Source organism: Ailuropoda melanoleuca, chromosome 17 (assembly GCF_002007445.2).
Source record: "Ailuropoda melanoleuca isolate Jingjing chromosome 17, ASM200744v2, whole genome shotgun sequence".
In the NCBI taxonomy this organism is placed as follows: Eukaryota; Metazoa; Chordata; class Mammalia; order Carnivora; family Ursidae; genus Ailuropoda; species Ailuropoda melanoleuca.
Window position 1 is genome coordinate 24,539,210 of NC_048234.1, and position 21,609 is coordinate 24,560,818.

A 21,609-nucleotide genomic window follows, 5' to 3' on the forward strand; every position below is an offset into this window, starting at 1 on the left:
TTTTTTAATTAGAGAGAGAGAGAAAGAGAAGGAGGGTAGAGGCAGAGGGAGAGGGAGAGACATGATCTTAAGCAGACTCCATGCTCAGCATGGAGCCTGACATGGGGCTGGACCTCATGACCCCAAGATCATGACGTGAGCCTAAATCAAGAGTTGGACACTTAAGCAACTGAGCCACCCAGGTGATCCTGGAAATGTATTTTTTAAGAAGAGTATACCATAAGGGGCACCTGGGTAGCACCTGCCTTCAGCTCAGGTCATGATCTCCGTCCTGGTATTGAGCCCCATGTCGGGATCCCTGCTCAGCGGGGAGCCTGCTTCTCCTTCTCTCTCTGCTATTCCCCCAGCTTGTGCTCTTTGGCTCTCTTTTTCTGTCAAATAAATAAATAAAATCTTAAAAAAAGAGAGAGAGAGAGAAAAGTATACCATGAGTTTTAAACGACAATTCTAATTCAAATTTAATATTGCTTAGCTGCTTTGATTTTATATTTATTTTTTTATACTAAAAAATCTTGATTCTTAAAGCTATTAACATAATCACTTCTTACTAACATTATCATTACTGAAAAGCAGTTTTGGCTTTTTTTTAAACGTCTTCCATCCTTAGGGTGTATACCTAAGGGATGTGGAGTTAGATAATTGCTTTAAATTCACCTGACAAAATTTCCCCTTACGTCGGAAATTACCGTTCTCTTTTTAAAAATTGTACTGTCCTCTAGGCTTAATTTACTAACTTTTTGAAATAACTTGTTGATAGGTACCCTCAGAAGTCTAAACTAAATGAACGTGAGTTTTATCAGAAGCACTGTCATTCATTCCATTACTTCCCAGCAGAGGTCTGGGTGGGAAGGAGGGCAGGAGGGTTTGGCAGTCATATGCAAAGGTGTCTTCAATGAAACTTCCTAGGTTTTTCTTTGTGTGTGCTAAAATGTACATAACACAAAATTAACCATTTTTAAGCATACAATTCAGTAGCATTAAGTACATTCACACTAATGTTCAACCAACACCACTATCCCTCTCCAGAACTTTTTCATCATAGCAAACTGAAACTCTGAACCCATTAAACAATAACCCCCTATTACCTTTGCAGGATTTTTAACGTGACTAAATGGAAGGAGCACCTGCTTGCTACTTGCAGGCTTGGGCACTATGAAGATGTTGCCTTCCAGGCTGCGCAGGGGTTCCCGCAGTGACTAAGCAGGCTCTCGAGTTAAGGCTCCCGCCCTCACCTATTGTCCCAGCGGGAGGAACCGGTATTTCCGGATTGGGGCCTCAGACCCTGTGATCCTGGCTAAGGGTGAAGTTCATGGGGGAGGGGAACGGAAGCTGGTCATAAAAGTTAACTTTCCACCAAAATGACCAACCTGCTTCTCATCCCACCCCCAAGCAAAAACAAAGACCCCAGCACCACCAAGCACCTACAGTAATGGCCCACAACCATCCCTTCCGTGGTTTTTTGAAGGGTAGCGTAGCTAACTCCTTCCTAGCCCACACCCATGGAAAGAATCAGAAAGCGGACCAGAGAATGAATAAAGAAAGCAGCACATCGAGTCCCTTCTGCCCTTGGGCGGAAAGAAAGCACACCGACAGTTTTGCCGAGAAGGGAAGAAGCAGCGGAATGGATGCCCCGGCTGGGGGGACTAGGTGGTCCCTGCGGCTACGGTCCCTGCCCCACCGCTGGGTGGCGCATGCGACCCCCCAAGTCGTTGACAACACCCCAAAGTAGAGCACAATAAGCTGCACTCCTGCCCCAGACTCGCACACCTGGCACCCTTGGGGTCTCGAGGAAGCAGGTGACGGCCGCTGCCCACCCTCCTCCCCTATCCGCCGCGGCTCTCTGGCTCTCCACCGCCCACTCCCCCTGCCTCCATACTGGATTTTTTTTTTTTTTCTTTCTCCCAAACCACCAAACAGGAAATAGCTTGAGTCCACAATAATACACAGGAGCGGCGACCGAGGCCAGTTGTGCCCGCCCATTCCCTGGGCAGCGTCCCGCACTCCGGCTCCGGCCAGGCGCCGCCAGCGACAAGTACGGGCAGCGAAGGGGACACCGGCACAGCAGCCTACGCCGCGTCGGAGCGCGCCCCCGCGCCCCCGGGAGCCGCCCTCGTCCTGCGCGGGACCTCGCCGACTGCGGCCGCCCCCAGCTCGCAGGCGAGTACCCTCCTCTCTCCCCTCCCCGGCCCCCGAGCGCCTGCCCCGCGGCAGCCAGGGCTCGGGCGTCGCCGGGATGCCTCCCACAGGTCCCGACCCTGCGAGCGAGGGATTTGCGGGGTGTGGCGGGGCACTGGCGCCTTGCATCGGCGTGCGAGCGGAGCTGAGGGGCAGCGAGAGTACTTGCGAGTTCTTGCCGCCCCCCTCCATCTCCCTGTGGGTTCGGAGTACTTTATTGGGCACTGATTTTTTCCTCTCTGGGGATGCTTAGCATACTTCTGCCTCCCGGTCCTCCAGGGCGACGACAGCGCGTCATAGGATTTCTCTTGGGGGATCGTCTGGAAGTGGGTTCTAGCCCTCACCTGGGGCAGCTACAGGTGCCTGGGAGCCACCGTCTTTTTCCTACCTGGCCTGGCGCCTTCTCCCCCAAGGAATAGGGACCATTTCATTTTCTGTTGAGCTTCTCTTTAACCAGGTTAAAAGGGCCTCTGAGTTTCTGTTGGCGTAGCCAGCGTTTGCAGTAGTGGAGGGGGCAGGAGCTGGTGCCATGGGGCCGAGGGAGGCGCTGGTTAGTTGCAAGCAGGTGGGGGATTGCCCACGGAGTCTCAGCTACCGAGCTTGCAAACCCCGCAGAACGGAGAGCCCGCCTGCACAGTCCCGGAGGTGCCCGCGGGCCAGAGCTACCCGCGGAGGCGCGATTTGTGCCCTGGCGCCAAAGAGCCTTCGAGGGGTTTCCCCCCTTCCCTTTAACATGCGGGGCGTTGTCAGTGTTCAAGGCTGCGGGGATCTTCTATAGGGAACTCAGTCAAAACTGAGTTGGAGATCTTTATGTTGGATAAAGGCCACTGAATTCCAGGCATTCTTCGAGCTTGAGAAGGGTATTCTCGAGACTGTTTTGAAGTCTGCGTGAAGGCTTTCTGCGAAACTGCCTCTCTGTGAACTGTCCCCGTCCTCTGTGGCAGCTTCCCAGGCCCGGAGGTGGGTGGGGACACTTGGGAAGCCCCCTGCGTCAGGCTTTCTGTGTGTCTACAAACGGTGGCTAGCAGATAATTTCCGTGCTTCACCAGTTCACCTGAGAGGTGTGCTCAGCCCTCATTTCCTGGTGAGGGGCCCATGGCTCTAGATGGTTAGATGGATAGGGGCTCCGGCGCCTTGCGGGTTCAAGTGAGGTCCAGGGCATCAGCAGCTTCACCTGGGGGCCCATTAAAAGTGGACCTAGACCTGCTGGTTCAAAATCCCCCCCCCCCCGCATCGTTTCCACAATAAGGTTTGAAAAGCACCGGCCTAGGGTATCTTGGGGGTGAAGTATTCTGTCCAGTGTGAAGAAGTGATTTACAATACGCTTCCATACATTTTCATCAGCTCCTACATTTGAACCAACTTCATTTTGCCAAAGCAGGACAACCACATTTAAACTGCATGGGTCGCAGCCCTTCCACCACAGCGTCAGGCTCCTCACCAAGATTTGGACATGTGGTTAGCATACTAGCCTGTGAATTTTTTGTTTCTGGATACTTTAATTCTTTGACTGTTATTATTTTTTTCTTTTTTAAAAAATTATTTTAATCCAATTAATTATCATGTAATGTATTATTGGTTTCAGAGGTAGAGGTCAGTGATTCATCAGTCTATATAACACCCAGTGCTCCTTAGATCACATGCCCTCCTTAATGTCCATCCCCCAGTTACCCCATTCCTCCACTCCCTTCTTTGAGTGTTATTATTATGATAAATATACATAACATGAAATTCACCATTTTAACCGTTTTAAATGTATGATTCAGTGACATTAAGTACACGGACAATGCAACCATCCCGACTCTCTATTACCAGAACTTTTTCATGGTTCTAAACAAAAACTCTGCCCATTAAACAATACCCCATTCTCCCCTCTCCCCAGCCCCGCAACTTCTGCATACTTTAATTGATATTTTTTGTAGGATGGAGAAAAGGCTGAATCGAAATATAAAGTAAAAGTAAAATCCTGTTCACAGAATACGTATAAACATGTAGAGATTCCTGGGTCACTGTCCTGGTGGACATGGCCCTATAGCTGCAGGTTCTTAGAGTGCAAATGCTTTCTTTTAGTAGAGACAACCAGAAACCCATGAGGTTTCCTTTTTGTTTTGGCTGCAAAGGAATGGGCTACCAAGGACTCAAACACACTGATTAACTAGACGCACATTAATAGCCAGATGCCTGGTGACATTTATCTCTATGCTTCCTTTCACTGGCTTTATTTTAGGTATCCTGTCTTTATTGGGTTTATTTATTTTTTAACAGTGACTCAAACACATTTTTGAAAGTAGTTAGAATAAACTTTAAGGAAAAAGTTGTTGCTTGGTAAATACAGGAGGTCACAGCAAGACTTCAGAAAGCAGATTTGTAGTAATTTTCCTAAATCCCAAACTATGCATTTTGTTTCTGCTTTCATTTTAAATGAGCCTAATGGTCCAACAACATTATTTCTAGAGGTAAAAATGTTTGTATAATTGAGGAAAGCCTTGTAATAATGAAAGTCATTTGCCTGCCTGCCCAGCTTGTGGTTTGAGGACATGCATTTCAGTGAGAACACAAATATGAATTGGCAAACTAATTAAAGTGGTTTCATTTGGGAGCTAAGAGGGTCATCATTATGGATCAAGGATGTGGTTTCAGGGAGCCTGGCTGGCTCAGCCGGTAGAGCATGGGACTCTTGGGCTTGTGAGTTGGGTATAGAAATGACCTAAAAACAAAATCTTTAAAAATTACTTAAAAAATCTCTAAAAAGGGATGCCTGGGTGGCGCAGTCGTTAGGCGTCTGCCTTTGGCTCAGGGCGTGATCCGGCGTTCTGGGATCGAGCCCCATATCAGGCTTCTCTGATAGGAGCCTGCTTCTTCCTCTCCCACTCCCCCTGGTTGTGTTCCCTCTCCCGCTGGTTGTCTCTCTCTGTCCCAAAAAAAACCTCTAAAAAAATCTAAAGATAAAATCTCTAAAAAAAAAAAAAAAGAAATATGGTTTCTAATCCATAAGTGATCAAGGATATTGGGAAGATTTACTAAGTAGCTGAATAGTGGGAGATCCTTCAGATTCTTCCCAGATTCTTATTTCTTTTACTGAGACACTTGACTTTTCTTGTGTTATGACTTTTATCAGAAAGAAACTATCAACTTGTAGGAAGGAACTTACAGCTTCCTTTGACTGAAAAATCCCTTTGAAATGATGAATAAAAGATAATTCAAATGGGCAAGATTAGACAAAAATTCTCCCTCTTGAGGATATTCTTGTATTCACAGAAATTCAGATTGTTGTCTCCTTGTAATTGTAGTAAGGCAAAAGAGAAAAGGTTTCCCTTCTTCCGCTGCGTTCTCTTCTGAAATAGCAATATAGTTCAGAGTTTTATTTGGTGAATAAATGCTGTTTTGTAGTCCACAGAGAAGTGGACTTTCCATGAGAAGAAAATTCCTTAGACCATGTTCAGTGAATAGTTTTTTCAGTGATGCCAGCGGAATCATTTGGGGAGTTTAGTAAAAATGGATGACGTTGGTCATCATTTTCAAAATCTGACGTTTAGTAGCCTGAATGTTTGAAAGAACCCACTGGTCTCCATAGGAGAGATCAAGGTATTGGACTATTTGATTTAGAGTCCATGCCTATTGCAAATTAGGTACTTTCAGATACATTGTCATTAAATCTTTATAATGACCTTGAGAGAGGTATTTCTTTTTTCCTTCATTTTACAGATGAGAAAACTGAAGCCAGTTGTGGTCTTCCTCCTCTAGACGGTGGTTCTTTCCATGTTCTTCCATGTAGACTCACCCCTGCCTACAAATCCCCCTTCACCTCCAAGAAGCTATGTATTCGTTAATATCTTTTGGAACATCAGGTCGAACGTGCGCTCAGTCCTTAGGCAAATAAAAAGATGAGCCAAAACTGAAATAAATTCCCAAAAGCAAAGGGTTCCTTCCATGGTACCACAAGACTTCTGATGAGTGATGAGTTAGATTATACTTGGTTTGAATGTAGCATTGTTGTAGCTGGGCAAGATGTGGGCATTCTCCTCATTGACATCAGTCAGCCCTGCCATCTCTACAGACCGGCCAGTCAGTATCTGTGTGGTGCCCTGAGATGCTACAGAGTTTAGAAGAAAGGGCATAGGATTTAGGTGCCGGACTCACGTCTGCCCTGAGCAGCTGACCGGGTGGAGTAAGCCTCATATACTCTCAGTGTCCACATTCCAAAATATAAAGTTAGGGGCATAATTATCTCCCTTTAAGATTATAGCAAGGACTGCAACGAACCTTATTTGGAAAAGTGCATGTACATTTTAAAATGATAGTAGAAATCTATCTTTTATTTTCATTTGGGAGAAACTTATAATGCAAAAAAAGACAGAAGAACCTACGTATTTCAGGTACCTAATACTTTTTAGTTAACTGAATCTGTAATTCTTTTCTTGCTTTAGGCCATTAAAAAAATAATTTTATTGGGACCTGTGTGGCTCAGTCAGTTAAGTGCCGGACTCTTGATTTCGGCTCAGGTCATGGTCTCAGGGTCGTGAGGTCAAGCCCCATGTCCGGCTCTGCACCGAGTGTGGAGGCTGCTTAAGATTCTGTCCTTCTCCGTCTGCCCCTCCCCCACTCCTCTCTCTCTCTCTCTCTCTCTCTCTCTCTCTCTCTCTATCTCAAAAAAATTTTATTGAGATATAATTCACATGCCATACAATTCACCTATTTAAAGTATACGATGCATTGGTCTTGAGTACGTTCCCAGAGTTGTGCAACCGTTACCATAATCAGCTTCAGGACATTTTTATTGCTGGGTATTCTAAAAAGCATACCACTCCTCCGTGAACCCTTTCCGCCCCTTAGCTGGCATCTCCCAATCCCTTTCCTCCCGCACGCTAAACAACCACTAATCTACTTTCTGTCTACAGATTTGCTTATTCAGGACATTTCATATAAATGGGATTACAGTTTGTGGTCCTGTATATCTGGCTTTTTTCATTTAGCATAATGATTCCATGGTTTACCTGCACTAGAGCCTGTATCAGTGCTTTACTCTTTTTATTGCCATGTTTTATTTATCTGTTCATCTGGTGATGGACTTTTGGGTTGTTTCAGTTTTTTGGCTATTAAGACTAATGCTGGTGTGAACATTCATGTACAAATGTTTTTATGTGGACATATGTTTTCATTAATTTTGGGTACATACCTACAAGTGAAAAACATATGATAACTCTGTATTTGACATTTTCAGGAACAGCGAGACTCCTTTCCAAAGTGGCTGTACCACTTTACTCCCGCCAGCAACGTATGAGGGCTCCAATTCCCCAACATCTTCGTCAATACTTACTGTTTGTCTTTGTTACTTTTGCCATTCTAGTTGGTGTGACATGGTTTTTTTGAAAATTTTATTTATTTTTATGTATTTGAGAGAGAGAGAGAGAGTGTGTGTGTGTACATGCACGCAAGGAGAGGTGGGGGGTGGAGAGGGAGAGGAACAGGCCAACTCTGAGCTGAGGGCCGAGCCTGCCATGGGGCTCTATCGCTCGACCTGAGATCACGACCTAAATGGAAATCAAGAGCCAGAAGCTCAAATGACTGGGCCGCCCAGGCACCCCTGTGTGACGTGGTTTTTGGCTTCCCATTTTCTGATGGCCAATGATCTTAAACATCTTTCCATGTGCTTACTTATTAAATGGCCCTTTGTTCCTGACTTTTTCTCCCTTTTATTCTTTTTTATTTTTATTGTTTAATTTATTATTTATTTGAGAGAGAGAGAAAGTGAGAGCATGAGCACGAGGAGGGCCAGAGGGAGAAGCAGACTCCTGGCTGAGCAGGGAGCCCCATGCGGGGCTTGATCTCAGGACCCTGGGATCATGACCTGACCCGAAGGCAGACGCCCAACCAACTGAGCCACCCAGGTGCCCCACTTTTATTCTTTTTTAAAGGAAAACTAGACATAGGAAAATCAGTTTTGAATAGGTTCCCTCGTTTCCATGGTTTAGAACACTGAAAATGTAAATTGAGCGCTTTGCTTTTTTGAAATTTATTTCAGTTTTGGTTCATCTTTTTATTTGCCTTAGGGCCTCGTGTGTGTTCCAAAGGATTTGAGGGAAGAATTAATGAATATGTAGTTTTTTCGAGATGAAGGGGAGTAATTTAATGCACACTAAAAAATCATGTACCTCTCAAATGTTAATAACACACCAGATGTGTGCACACCAAACTGCACCAAAAAATGCGTTGGTGCTAATGATGGACATTTTAAACACTTCAACTAAAATATTGTTTAATATTGTGCAGGTTAATGTTTGTCCATGCTACTTATTAAAGTCTACAGTAGTATGTTTAAAAATCATATTAATAAATCGTTTACATATACAATATATTGTCTGTATTTTATTGGGGTACTTTTCATCTTCATGTGCCCCCAAATGGAGGGTACACCGATAGACATTTTTGCACGAGTTAGTTCATTTTGTTTTTTCTTCCCCAAGCTGCATGGCAATGTTTTGCTCTGTAGTCATGTGGAGAATTATCTTCATGCTCTACAATCACAAATTATCCATGAATTTTAAAAATACCTGTTGCATTTTGGAGGCCCACCATATTGAACTTGGATTGTGCTGTTTTGCTCTTGTATTACTGGAAAATGTAGGCAGCATTAAGAGAAACGGGGAATGAGGCTGGATTTAGAAACATTCGAGAATTGTTTGAGGCAGCCACAGGATAAGCAAGTGAAGTGTGTAGGGCAGTGGTTCTCAAACGTTAGCTATGTCTGAATTGCCTGGACGGCTTGTCCAAACACATATCTGCAGCCCCACTCCCTGAGTGTTAGCTCCTGACTTGGTAGGTCTGGGGTGGGGCTTGAGAATCTGTCTCTAACAAGTAAAATCAGGCAATGCTGATGCTGCTGGTCTGGGGATTGTGTGTTGAGAACCAGTGGTTCGGAGGCATTTGAAGTGTCAGATTGGAGCAAGAGTGGGAGAAGGGACAAAGCTGGAGGGTAGCTGGGTGCCCTGTGCCTGCAGGAGCTTCATGGAGCCAGGAAGGGGGTAGCATCTGAGGGAGGCAGACGCAAGTGCTGGGAACTGAAATGTAGGGATACGGTGGGGAGGGGTGGCTGGAGGAAGAGAAGCCTCTGGGATAGGGAAGGCAGGGGCAGAAGGCTCTGAGGAGACCAAGGCCAGCTGGGGCCCACAAAGTTCATGTAAACCAGGGAGTAAGGGCATGTCTGGGGCATTGGTTGCAGACTGGGGACGGACGGAGCTGTCACCGGCTAGTGGGTGCTGTAGCTGTATGGGCCTGGCCTTTCCACCCCTTCCAGGAAGCCCAGCATTACCGGGTAGTGGGATATGCTGCTTGGGGACCACAGTGTCAAGCGCGAACTTCCCTCAACAGACCAGGAGCCCCTTTAGCCCTTCAGGCCACAGTTCTGGAGTCAGGACTGACCCCTCTCCCTCTTCATGCCTGTCACCACCAATCATACTCAGCCTAGAACCAAGGTGAGCTTCGTCAACCAGGAGCAAGAGCCCTTTATGCAGGTAGTGACCTTGAATTTTACTTTTCTTCCCTTCATGTATTTGCTGCTCAGCTTAATAGCTTTAGGGTCGGTGCTACTATGTGTCTAGTCTTCTTAGCGTTACTGGGTATAAGCAGATTCAGAGTGTGGGTGCTGACGGTCTGGGTTATGAAGGTCAGGTTTGCTATGGAAGAGAAAGCCAAGGAGTGCGGTGGCACACAGCGCTCTGGGGCGGTCTGAAGCTGAGCTGTGCTCCACCCTTCCTGCTGGTTTCATGCAGTCCGGACAGATAGCCCCTAACTTTGTTTTACATTTAGTTTTAAGGGACTCTTCCTTGTGTCTGAGGATGTAGAGCACCTCCTTTGAGTTTTGAATTATCATTAGTGGAGGGGAGGGTTTACTGTCAGTGGCTATGAACTAGCTGCTCGCCTCTGCCTGGCACTTGCTGGTCGGCCAGGAGCTGAGTTAGCGCCTTTACTCTACTTTGAACTTGTCTGTCTGTCCCCGATCCCACTCAGCCAGTTGCACACCTTTGCATTCCTGCCTGGCCTCTAGGGACTCTGGGTGGACAGGAAGCATTCCACAATGGGGCTACTGGGCAGAGAACAGTGTCTTGGCGTCCCCAGGACCACCCCCAGTTTCAGTGATTTGTAAGAGGACTCACAAGACTTAGCACAGAATCATCACTATGATTATTGCAGTCCCCGATACAAAGCAAAATCGGCGAAGGGAGAAGGTGCGCAGAGCCAAGTCTAGGACTGGGTCTGTCAGCAGTGTCTGCAGAGCAGGCACGAGAAGTTCAAGTTCCCAGAAAGAAAGCTGGTGTTAGGAGAAATTACATTGTTTGTGCAAACAGTTTAGGGAGGGTGAGGCACTTTTACCAGCCCTGGGGATGGTGGGAACCTTCCCCAAGTCCAAGTTTCCAGACTCCAGCCAAGGGCCAACCTTCCATGCATCCTTGCAAAGGGTGTGAACTATTTTGTGCACGGATGGGGATGCGGATGGAAGGGGAGGGTGGTGACAGAAGCCCCCACGCCTGGGGAAGGGGTCTGTCCATGCAGCTTGAGGCCAGCACTGCAGGAGCTTTTCTCTGTCTGACCAGAGTGGGAGAGGGCAGAAGTGAACTTGGGGTTTGCACACAGATCTTGGTTTTAGGATGATAACTAGGATTCCTTCATCGAAGGGACAAAGAAGGGCAGTAGTACACATTAGAAAAGAGTTCGAAACCCTGTTCATTCATTCTTTTCATCATAACTTTAAAAAAAAAAAATCTCAGGGCTCCTGGCTGGCGCAGTGGGTTGGTTGAATGTCCTGCTCATCATCTTGGCTGGAGTTGTGGTCTCAGGGTCCTTAGATCTAGCTGGCGTTGGAGCTCCACGCTCTGCAGGGAGTCTGCTTGGGATTCTCTACTCCCAACGTGGGGCTTGAACTCATGACTGTGAGATCAAGAGTTGCTCCCCCATGCACTCATGTATGTATTTCTTTCTTTCTTTCTTTCTTTCTTTCTTTCTTTCTTTCTTTCTTTCTTTCTTTCTTTCTTTCTTTCTTAATATTTTGTTTATTTATTTGTCAGAGAGAGAGAGAGCACAGGCAGGGGGAGCAGCAGGCAGAGGGAGAAGCAGGCTCCCTGCTGAGCAAGGATTCCCGATGCTGGACTTGATTCCAGGACCCTGGGATCATGACCTGAGCCGGAGGCAGGCACTTAACTGACTGAGCCACCCAGGCGCCCCTGCACTTGCATATTCTTAACACACACTCTTAATGCCTGTACTCTACCAAGCAACGTGTTAGGGATACAATAGTGAGCAGAGCAGAGTCTTTGCCCTCATGAGATCCCACCTTCTAGAGGAAGACAAATAAGTGGCAATTACATTTCATTATCATGGTGACATACCAAGGGCCCCAAGGCATCTACCCAGGCTTAGTGGGTGTAAGAAGGCATGAATTTTATAATCAGACCAACCTGGGTAGGAATCACACCTCTATCACTTATTACCTGTACGGCCATGGGCAAATTGCTTAGTCACAGTGGTGCCTGAATGTCTTCATCTGAAAACAGGGAGACGTTATAACCACTTCTTAAGCTGGTTGTGAAAATCGGACAAGGCAATGCATGTAGAACGCTTATCTCAGTGACGGGAACAGTAGACATGTTCGCTACATAATGGTTTAGTGACGCGTAGGCAAGGTGGGGGGACTGTGTTAGCTGGAGGGAATGGCATCTGCCATACCCTTGCTCTGTGTCGACTCTACTGCCTGCCTTCTTCTGGCCCTGGGCTCAGAGGTGCTCGCTCTGCTTACTGGTCAGAGAATGCTTTTGCTGTTATGCTTTTCTGGCTCTTGGGGATACTTTCTTCTCTTCCTGAGATGCTTCAGATCTTTTTATCAGCCTAAGGGATATCTGCATTTTATTAAGACCTAACCCAAGTACCTTCCCTATGAAGTATTTCCCAAGCCAAGATGCTCAGAAAGAATTGTCCCCTCTCTCCGTTGTCCCACGTCACTCACATCCCTACTGCAGCATACAGTTGTCCCTCCATCAGACTGGTGATTCTTGAGGGCAGGGAGGCCTGGGTATTGTCTGTATGTCCAGTGTCAATCAGTGTTGGATAGGGAGTGGCTCAGTGGTTGTCCAGGGAGTCAATGAATGAGTGAGTGTTGGGCTGGACCCGAAAACTCAGTAGGAAATCGACATAGTTTCAGCAAAATAGGCCTCTGCCCTCAGAGCAGAGCTTACAGTCTGGAGGGGGAGGCCGATGAAAAACAGGTAAACACAAATATGACTGAGGAGTGACACAGGACAATAGTCTGGCCCAGCTGCAGACCCGAGGCCGGCTGGAATAGGGAGACAGATGGGGTCTGAATGTTGATGCCCTGAGCAGTGTGCACTCACCTTCTGAAGCCTGGCTGATGCTGAGCCTGGAAGGACTGGTTAGGCAGAGGGCCACACCAGGAGAGCTAGGAGTCCTCCAGATGGGAGTGGATAGGCCGATCAAAGGCTCGCGGCACCTTAGCTGCCAGAGGGCAGGACTGAGAGGAGATCTAAGTGGACACTTGGGGACTCAAAGTGGTTTACTCCAGAGCACTGAAAGTGGGTTGGGGAACCCAGGGCTGATTGAGGGAGCGGCACCCACTGAGCTGAAAGACCCGTCTGAGCTGGATCTAGGACCTTAGTCCATTCAGGCATCCATAACAGGATGCCGCAGACTGGGGGAGCTTAAACAACAGACATTTATTCTTCACAGTTCTGGAGTCCGGAAGTGTGAGAGAAGGGTGCCAACAGGGTGGGGTTCTTGGTGAGGGCCTTCTTCCTGGCTTGCAGAACGCCACCCTTTCACCGTGTGCTCCCACGGTTTTTCCGGGGTGCATGAGCACAGACAGAGAGAGTGATCTCGCTCTCCCTCTTCTTGGGAGGGCATTTATCCCACCTTCATGACCTCATCTAAACCTAATTTACCTCCCAAACACCCCACGTCCACATACCATCACCCGAGGGATTAGGGCTTCAATTTCAGAATTTTGGAGGGACATACTCGGTCCATAGAACCCAGGCCAATAGGTATATGCTGATAAAGAATAATTGTGGCTAGTACTTAAGATAGCACTTCATATGTTCCAGGCCTTAAGAGTTTTGCATATGTTCATAAAATTTAATTCTCATCCAATCTTAACAGGTGGGTGCTATTATCATCCCCTATTTACAGATGAGAAGACTGAGGCCCAGAGAGTTTAAAAGACTTGCCAAGGCCACTCAGCTAATTAAGTGTGAAGCTGGTTCTAGACTGCAGGGTCTAAGCCATTATACCTTGCTGCCTCTTAATAAGGAAGTAAAACCCGGTATTATTGGGTATCTATCATATGCTGGTTCCTGAGCAAGGAGAAGTACTAGAGATATAAAGATGAATAGGACATCGTACCTACCTTCTGGGCCATCATAGAACGCTCGGGGAGACAGACCTGTAAAAACATAATTTTTTGAAGCCAGTTAAAATGTGTTGAGCCCAACAAGGAACTTTCTCTCGCTTCTTCTGTGGTACATAGAACTATGGGCGGAGGGAAGTGTTCTCCTATTTCAAATGTGTCCAATGGCTGAAATGCTCACAAAAAAATCTGTTGCTTAGGAAATAGTGGGCTTATTCATCAAATTAAAATTTGCTCTTTATTTTTAGTAGCATGTACAGTATAATGAGAATAATTACATGATGATAACGGGTACCCTAAACTTTATAATACTGTCAAGATATAATTTGGGAAAAAGCAAAACTGGTGATGTAAAGAAAACTTTTTTTTTTTTTTAAGATTTTTTAATTTCTTTATTCAACAGAGATAGAGACAGCCAGCGAGAGAGGGAACACAAGCAGGGGGGAGTGGGAGAGGAAGAAGCAGGCTCACACAGGAAGAGCCTGATGTGGGGCTCGATCCCACAACGCCGGGATCACGCCCTGAGCCGAAGGCAGACGCCCAACCGCTGTGCCACCCAGGCGCCCCAAGAAAACTTTTTTAAACAAAAATTTTGGATAATTTCAAAATGTTTAATAGGAATATTTTAAATGAGAAGCCGATCTTGACTGAGCGAGCGCTGCAGCAGTTGGAGCAGATCCTTGGGCTGATTCCCACACGGGCGGAGCGCTGTCTGCACAGCCCCGGTCCTTCTCAGTTGTGCTAATGTGTTTAAGTGCGATTCAGCTTCTTGAGCTCCTGTTAATGGATTCAGCTTCTGCTACCAGACACCCGGAAGTTGTGGGTGCATGCATGGGAGGGTCAGAAGTTTTTAAGTGCACCTTGTCCTTGCCTGTAGAGACACCTGCTCATTCTCACAGTATCAGACATTGGTGCATCTTGAACATGGAGGATTTTTTTCCTGGCTGGTTTGCTATGAAGCCTGGGCTGGACCAAATCACCGGCTGGACATGTCCATGCCACCAGGTACTTCTGGGCTTTTGTCTTTTTCCATCACAGGGCAAAACTTTACAAGAGTTTTATTTTTTTTTTTTTTTTTTTCATTTCAGGCAGCATTATGAGTTGAACTGTATCCCCTGTCTCCCCCCAAAATTCATATATTGGAGTCCTAATACCTAGTCCTTCAGAATGTGACCTTATTTGGATATAGGGTCTTTACAGAGGTAATGAAAATTTTTTTTTAAAGATTTTATTTATTTATTCGACAGAGACAGAGACAGCCAGCGAGAGAGGGAACACAAGCAGGGGGAGTGGGAGAGGAAGAAGCAGGCTCATGGCAGAAGAGCCTGATGTGGGTCGATCCCATAACGCCGGGATCACGCCCTGAGCCGAAGGCAGACGCTTAACGACTGAGCCACCCAGGCGCCCCCAGAGGTAATGAAGTTTAAAATGAGGTCATTAGGGTGGACCCTAGTTCAATATGACTGGTGTCCTTATAAGAAGAGGACGTTTGGATGCAGGCATGTACAGAGGGAAGATAATGTAAAGTCACAGGGAGAAGACGGCCACCTACAAGCCAAGGAGAGAGCCCTGCCTCGTGGCCCTCAGAACGAACCAACCCTGTCAACATCTCGGTCTTGCACTTCCAGCCTCCAGAACCATGAGTTGAATAAATTGTAAGATTTCTTTTGGTTACACTCCCTAATACTTTGTTACGGCAGCCCTAGCAAACTAATTCAGGCAGAATTCTGCCTGAAACCAAGTGAACTGTTAGCACAGGCGCTGTGACAGCACAGTCTACCTTCTCCCACTGATGTTCCAGGAGAGCAAGCCTGGGGCTCACATAATCGGGTTCTTCTGCCTTAAACTCCATAGTGTTTTCTGGGTTCTCAGGGCTGGATGAGGCTCCTCCATGGGGCCCCATTCTGAGGCTCGGTGATCACTGAGCATGGATCTGCCTCGAACCAAACCTGTATCTGACAACCAGGCTGACCATTACTGCACAGGGTTGGGGGCAGGCCTGGATTGATGTGGAAGTCAACCCCCTCAGCTGCCAGGACTCCTTTCCTTTAATTCATCTCCTTCCATGGCCCAGAGGACCCACTGTATCCTCTGCACATGCTTAAACACACTATTTAAGCTCTATGTCTCCAGTTTTGATAGATTTAAGCAGAAAGTATTTGAGAGGGCAAAAGGAGTAACCTAGCCTGGTCTGGGGGGCGGGGGTCTTCAACCAAAGAGAGCTTTCTGGAAAAAATGAAGCTGCAGCTAGTTAGCAAGGAAAAGAAAATAACACACACTTACATGGTATATACTATGTGCTGCGTGTTACATGTGCTACATGCTTTACACGAATGACTGATTAGTTTTTGAAACAGCTCTATGAGGTCACTGCTATTATTAACCCCATTTACAGATGAAAAAACTAAGGCAAAGAGACATTAAGTGACTTGACCAAGCTCACAGAGCTAATTAGAGGGGGAGCTGGACTTCAGTCCTGGGCAGTGTGGAGCCCCAGTTCATGCTGGGAGTGGAGGGGTGTGTTAGCAGGGCGATCGTGGGATTGTGTGAACTCCACTTCCCAGTGGCTGGCAGCTGACCGCTGTATCTCAACGCTTCTGAGCTGGTGTAGTGTCTACCAAGTTCCAGAGACTCTGTCCCTTTCCTGAAATTGCAGAAGTGACTAATATCCTTCTAACCCAACTAACGGCCAAGCCCTTTTTGACTTAAGCCAGCTCCTGTCGGTGTTCGAAATTCTGTGCATTGCCTCCTCCCTCATCTGCGCCCAAGCAAGAGACCGGCTAGAATCCTACAACTCTAGGTTCAGAGTAGAAACGTAGCATGAACAGTTTCTTCCAAAAGCAACAGGGAGCAGACTTCATGCACATGAGGAGTGGAAAGTTTCTTATTTCTTAGGAATGAGGAATCCATGAATTATTATGTATGCACATTATTTGGGAGGAATAGTTAATTAAGTGATTTTAATGTTGGCTCTTACTTATTCTGTAGCAGAGGTTTAAAATGTGGGGACTGTTATAAGGGAGAACTTCTATAGCTGGTGGGTACCACCTGAGTGGGCCCCCAAGACCCTATGTTCTCTTTTTCAGGGTTTCCATCACTCACTCCAGCCCCTGGGTCCCTGTTCTTTCAGCCTGCCTGTTTTTTTCAGTCTCTGTTTTTTCCCCACAAAACCGCTCAGCCTTGGGCTTTTCTGATTCTTTAACTGTGTGTTGAAGGAAGTTGTGGGTGCATGGGAGGGTCAGAAGTTTTTAAGTGCACCTTGTAGAGAAATGAGGATTGGGGAAGATTTCTTGAAGGTTTCTTGAAGAGGTCTTGGGAGTGGAAAAAGGACAGATGGCAGAGGTGGAAGGGAGGGAGGGAGGGACGAGATGGTAGGCATGGAATGCGTATACATCATCCCCATGCATTACTAAAACCATCCCTGTGTTGTGGTCTTATTCCAGTTTTACAGATGATAAAATAGGTTCAGAAGGGTCAAATAACTTGTTGGAGATCACTAGGCCTTAAACGGCAGAGGTGGGACTCAGATCCAGATTTCCCATGTAAACACAGCTCTCTTTCCCTGCGTCATGGGGCTGGTATGAATGGGCACCAGGGGACCAGGTGATGATGGCTTCCGGGTCTCATGCCAGGCAAACCAGGTGGGGGATGCAGGAAACAGGAAAAGGCGAGAGGCAGCTGTGGCTGCGAGCTGGGCAGGGGGTGATTTCAGACACGTATTGGCTTGGGTGGAAGGATAGGATGAGAACGACGGGTTTGGTGGCATCCAGTTGAAGGTAATGGTTTAAATAAACCCAGAAGTGAGTGCATTTGGAAGATGACTGTGAAGAGGGCAGGCTGGTTTGGGCAGAGGCGGGTGAATCTAGGAGACCCTCAACTAATGTTCGAGAACTGTTTGGTGATTCCTTTATATCGTGGAGCTTGTTTTTCTTACAGTGTTCTGATAGATCGCCTAAGTAGCAAATACGTAAATATATATTATATATGAAGATATTAAGGGGCCAGAAAATGTAACGACGCGCATAAAGTCATATGGTGTATTTGCAGTAAAGCTTAAAAAGAAATAGTGGTTTCCCTCCTCTTCTACTTTTAGTTAGGGCTTTTTCCGGCTCCTGAAAAGCAGACCACACCCTGTAAAACAGCCCGTTTGGGACATTAGTTCATTTCCATTTTTATACTTCTAAAGCACAGGAACGGTTAAAATACTCAGGGAAGAAGGATGTCCACTGTTTTTCTCCAGCAGAAATAAAGTAGAAATTAATCAGTTTAAGGGAACACACCAGTCTGATCTGTGAATTTTTATGTTCAACCTAAATCATTCAGACCAAAGTGTCCTTGAGTATCCTGACTTAAAAGCTTTTTTGGATCATGTAGACTTAGCGTCGTGTTTTAAGTAGATAAGTGATTTTTAATCAGATAGTTGTAAAGAATTTCAAGAATTCTAAGGGAATTAACTAAATAAATACATATTTCTGAAGTTTCTAGACTTATGAAGAAAGTGCCATGTAAGTACATATCTGGATGGGGATATTTTGGCTATATTTTTGTTTTCTGTGTTATTGTCCTTAATAAGTACTCTTACGAAGGCGTTCTCACAAAGATGACAATTTTTTAAATGGATAAATAAGTAAATTATAAATCAGAAACAATCTCATTTATGGAAGAAAAGCAAATTCTTTTTTTTATTATTTGCTAAGGCAGAATTCTTTTCCTCATGAAAGACCCAGTTTTAGTTTTGTAGGAGGTCATCATAGATAGGAATCACTCCATAAGATGTATGTTAAATGCACAAAAAATTCCTATAGAAAACGAAACTTTAAAACGTGTCATTCATAAAATATCGTGTCACTTTCACCGGAGTAAAACAGCTGCTGTCGGGTAGCGAGTTTAACTTGATTTTCTGTGTTGTTGCTAGCTCAGGCTTCGTTTCTTATTTGAGTGGGCTGTATAGTAATTTTTATCACGCGTCGTTATAAATACAATTTGTTAGAACAAAGACTGTTGTGTAAGTATAATTACATCTTCCTGTATGATTAAATGAGGGCTGTATTGTAGTTTTTTTCAGTGGTGGCAGCTGTAGCAAAACCGAGTTCAGCCTATAAAAGAATTCCTGTGACTAACTGGTACTAATTGTTTACAGAACAACCAGTGGGAGTAATATTCATGAATACTATGGAAATGAAATATTTTCCGAGACCAAGTGGTTTATCCCTTGTTTCCACCACTCTTTTGTGGTTAGATTATATTAATTGTATAATCAGGCAAGTGAAGTGGGAGTTTCTTAGTCTTTTGTTGTTTATTTGAACTACAACTCTGCATTTGTCTGGCCAGGCCTCTCATCTAAATGGGAAACTGAGGCTTAAGGAGAGATTGAAGGGTATTTAGGCCACTGACCTTCAAACTTTTTTGCTCACATACCCTATTCACATTTTTAAGCACAGTCTACAATAGTAATTTATAACTGGCATATCTTTTTAACTTATAAAAATTTATTTATTTATTCATTTTTTAGATTTTTATTTAAACTCCAGTGAGTTAACATATAGTGTATTATTAGTTTCAGGGGTAGAATTTAGTGATTCATCAGTTGCATATAACAGTGTTCATCACATCACGTGCCCTCCTTAATGCCCATCACCCAGTTACCCCATCTCCTTGCCCACCTCCCCTCCAGTAACCCTGAGTTTTATAACTGGCATAACTTAATGTAATTTAAAATATAGAAGTTCTCAAAGTAAATATTATGACTATTTCACAATAAGCACTCAAGCTAAATTTTTAATGGGTGAGAGAAAATAGGAAACAGATGGTTTGATTTTTTTTTTTTTCATACTCCAAGGACTTTTGGTGCGTGCACCCCACTTTGGAGACCACTGATTTAGGTCATTCAGGTTAAAATAAAAAGACAAAGACAAAGAAACTTGCTACTGAGGAAAGCGAGAGAATCTGTAGAAGAAGAGCTCAAGATTTGGGAGGATGGGGAAGAGTTTGGGACACTTACTGTGGATATCTAGGTTAATCGGGATTAACCCATAATGCCTCCGTCCTGTTTACTTCCCTTTTACGTCTGAGTCTGTTTAGACAAGGAATAGCACAACTCCTGTAGTATAATCGGTGGAAAAAATACAGCTTGAAGAAATCGGTCAGGGAGGTGGGTAAGTCAGAACTACTTCCAAGTGACAGAAGCGCAACTAAAACGAAATTTCACAAAAGTCAATTTACTAACTTGGAGAAAAGCGTAAGTGGGGTCTCCGGGATGACAGTGGCCTTAGGCAGAGCTGGATCCAGAAGCTCAGATGAAATCATCCCATCTCTGTTGGTACAGTTCTTCCTACCTGCTCGTGACGAGCTCTCTCACGTGGCGGGGAACGTGAGTGCCAACATCCGGGCGTCCTCTCGCCCCCGGTTTCGCCGAATGTCATAATTTCATCCCAGGGGAGACTGGCCTGTGGGTACCATGACTCATGAGGTGGGCTGCTGTGACGACAGCCCGCCATTAGCCCACGGAAAGAGGGTAAGAAAGGCCTTCCAAGCTGAGGGGGGAGACGTTTACAACAACAGGGAGTGGGTAGAGTCTGACCATCTCCAGGCAGTATATTCTTATGCTATGGGAGCTCGCCTGTGTTGGGTTCTAGAGGTATTTAAAAAGATGTTTAAAAAAAAAAACCCACCCAAACAATTGTTTCTCAATTAATCAATCTTTGCTATTGACTCAAGCAAGGAGTTTATAGCATCTAGAAATACCTTGCTAGGAAATGACAACTGGTATCCCTGATTTGTCAAAGCACAGCTTTTTGGGTAGAGGTATTTGTAGAAGGAGCAAATCAGTTTCTGATTTTAGTTCATCCAGAGGCATGCAGGCTTTTTGGACCAATTATTTCCAGACCTTGAGATAAATCACCTCCTGTGCCATGAGTACTTGAAGGATTAGCAGCCTCAAAGATTTATGTGCGGATTAATTGGGGAGTGTACGTTAGATTGCTGTGTTTAGGACCACGGTTGTCCTGCAAGTCATTTTCATTAGTGCTTTATTCAAAATTCTTTAGCCTTATATAATACTGACGTTGCAGGGAAATCCGAATGAGACTTTCTTTTTTTTTTATTTATTTGTGGCTTGGCCTCAGCCTTGCCAGCACCCTCACCCGGCACTGTAGAGTTCAGTAGCTCGAGCCAGGGGGACACAGAGCATCTAAAAGCACAGGGGCTTCGCAAAGATTACTTCGTTTGCTTCCGCTGATCAGTGTCCGAAATTTACATGATCTTGTTCTGAGACAAGATGAGGTACAAGAAATACATGGCTATCTTGGAAGCCGCAGTTGGTATCACCCCACTGAACAAAAGAGAGCTTCTTCCTGAGAGCAGAAGACATGCGAACCTCTGGCAGCACCCCGGGTAAGCAGAGGAGGGCAGAAGATGCTTCGTGTGTGTTTGGGGGGGGTCTGGGCAGAGGAAAGGGTCATCCCTGTCCTACGGGGAATAGACGGTGAGTTCTTCACTGAGAACTTGTTTCTTCCTGGCACATAGGGCCTTGCCAGACTGAATTAAAATACTAATAAAATTCATGGCAATAATAACTCTAAGAAAAATCCTAGTCTAGCAGCCAAGAAGATGAGATAATGGGTATTTTTACATTTGGATATTTTAATTTTCTGATTTTGTCTTTTTTTTTCACATGGTCTGTACATATAGCAGTTCTTAAAGATGAGATAATTAATTGGGCCTTATTTTTTTCCTATAACGCGAGTATTTTTCTGACTAAAGTGTACATGTGGAATGTTTCAGGTAAATACTTTTTATTCTACTTTACATCTCTTTCTAATGTCCCACTAATTTACCACGCTGAAGAAGGGTTTAGATGTTATTTTCCTNGGTCTGTACATATAGCAGTTCTTAAAGATGAGATAATTAATTGGGCCTTATTTTTTTCCTATAACGCGAGTATTTTTCTGACTAAAGTGTACATGTGGAATGTTTCAGGTAAATACTTTTTATTCTACTTTACATCTCTTTCTAATGTCCCACTA

General features: G+C 45.2%; 1 protein-coding gene across 1 annotated transcript in view; it reads left to right on the forward strand.

Annotated features, from left to right (window-relative positions):
• Nucleotides 1–1,946: 1,946 nt before the first annotated feature.
• The window catches only part of TJP2 (tight junction protein 2), a 114,843-nt gene continuing 95,180 nt past the window's right edge, over nt 1,947–21,609 (forward strand). The window contains exon 1 of the mRNA XM_019794666.2: nt 1,947–2,157. The gene's annotated coding sequence lies outside the window, so the exon portion shown is untranslated. The remainder of the gene's footprint in view (nt 2,158–21,609) is intronic.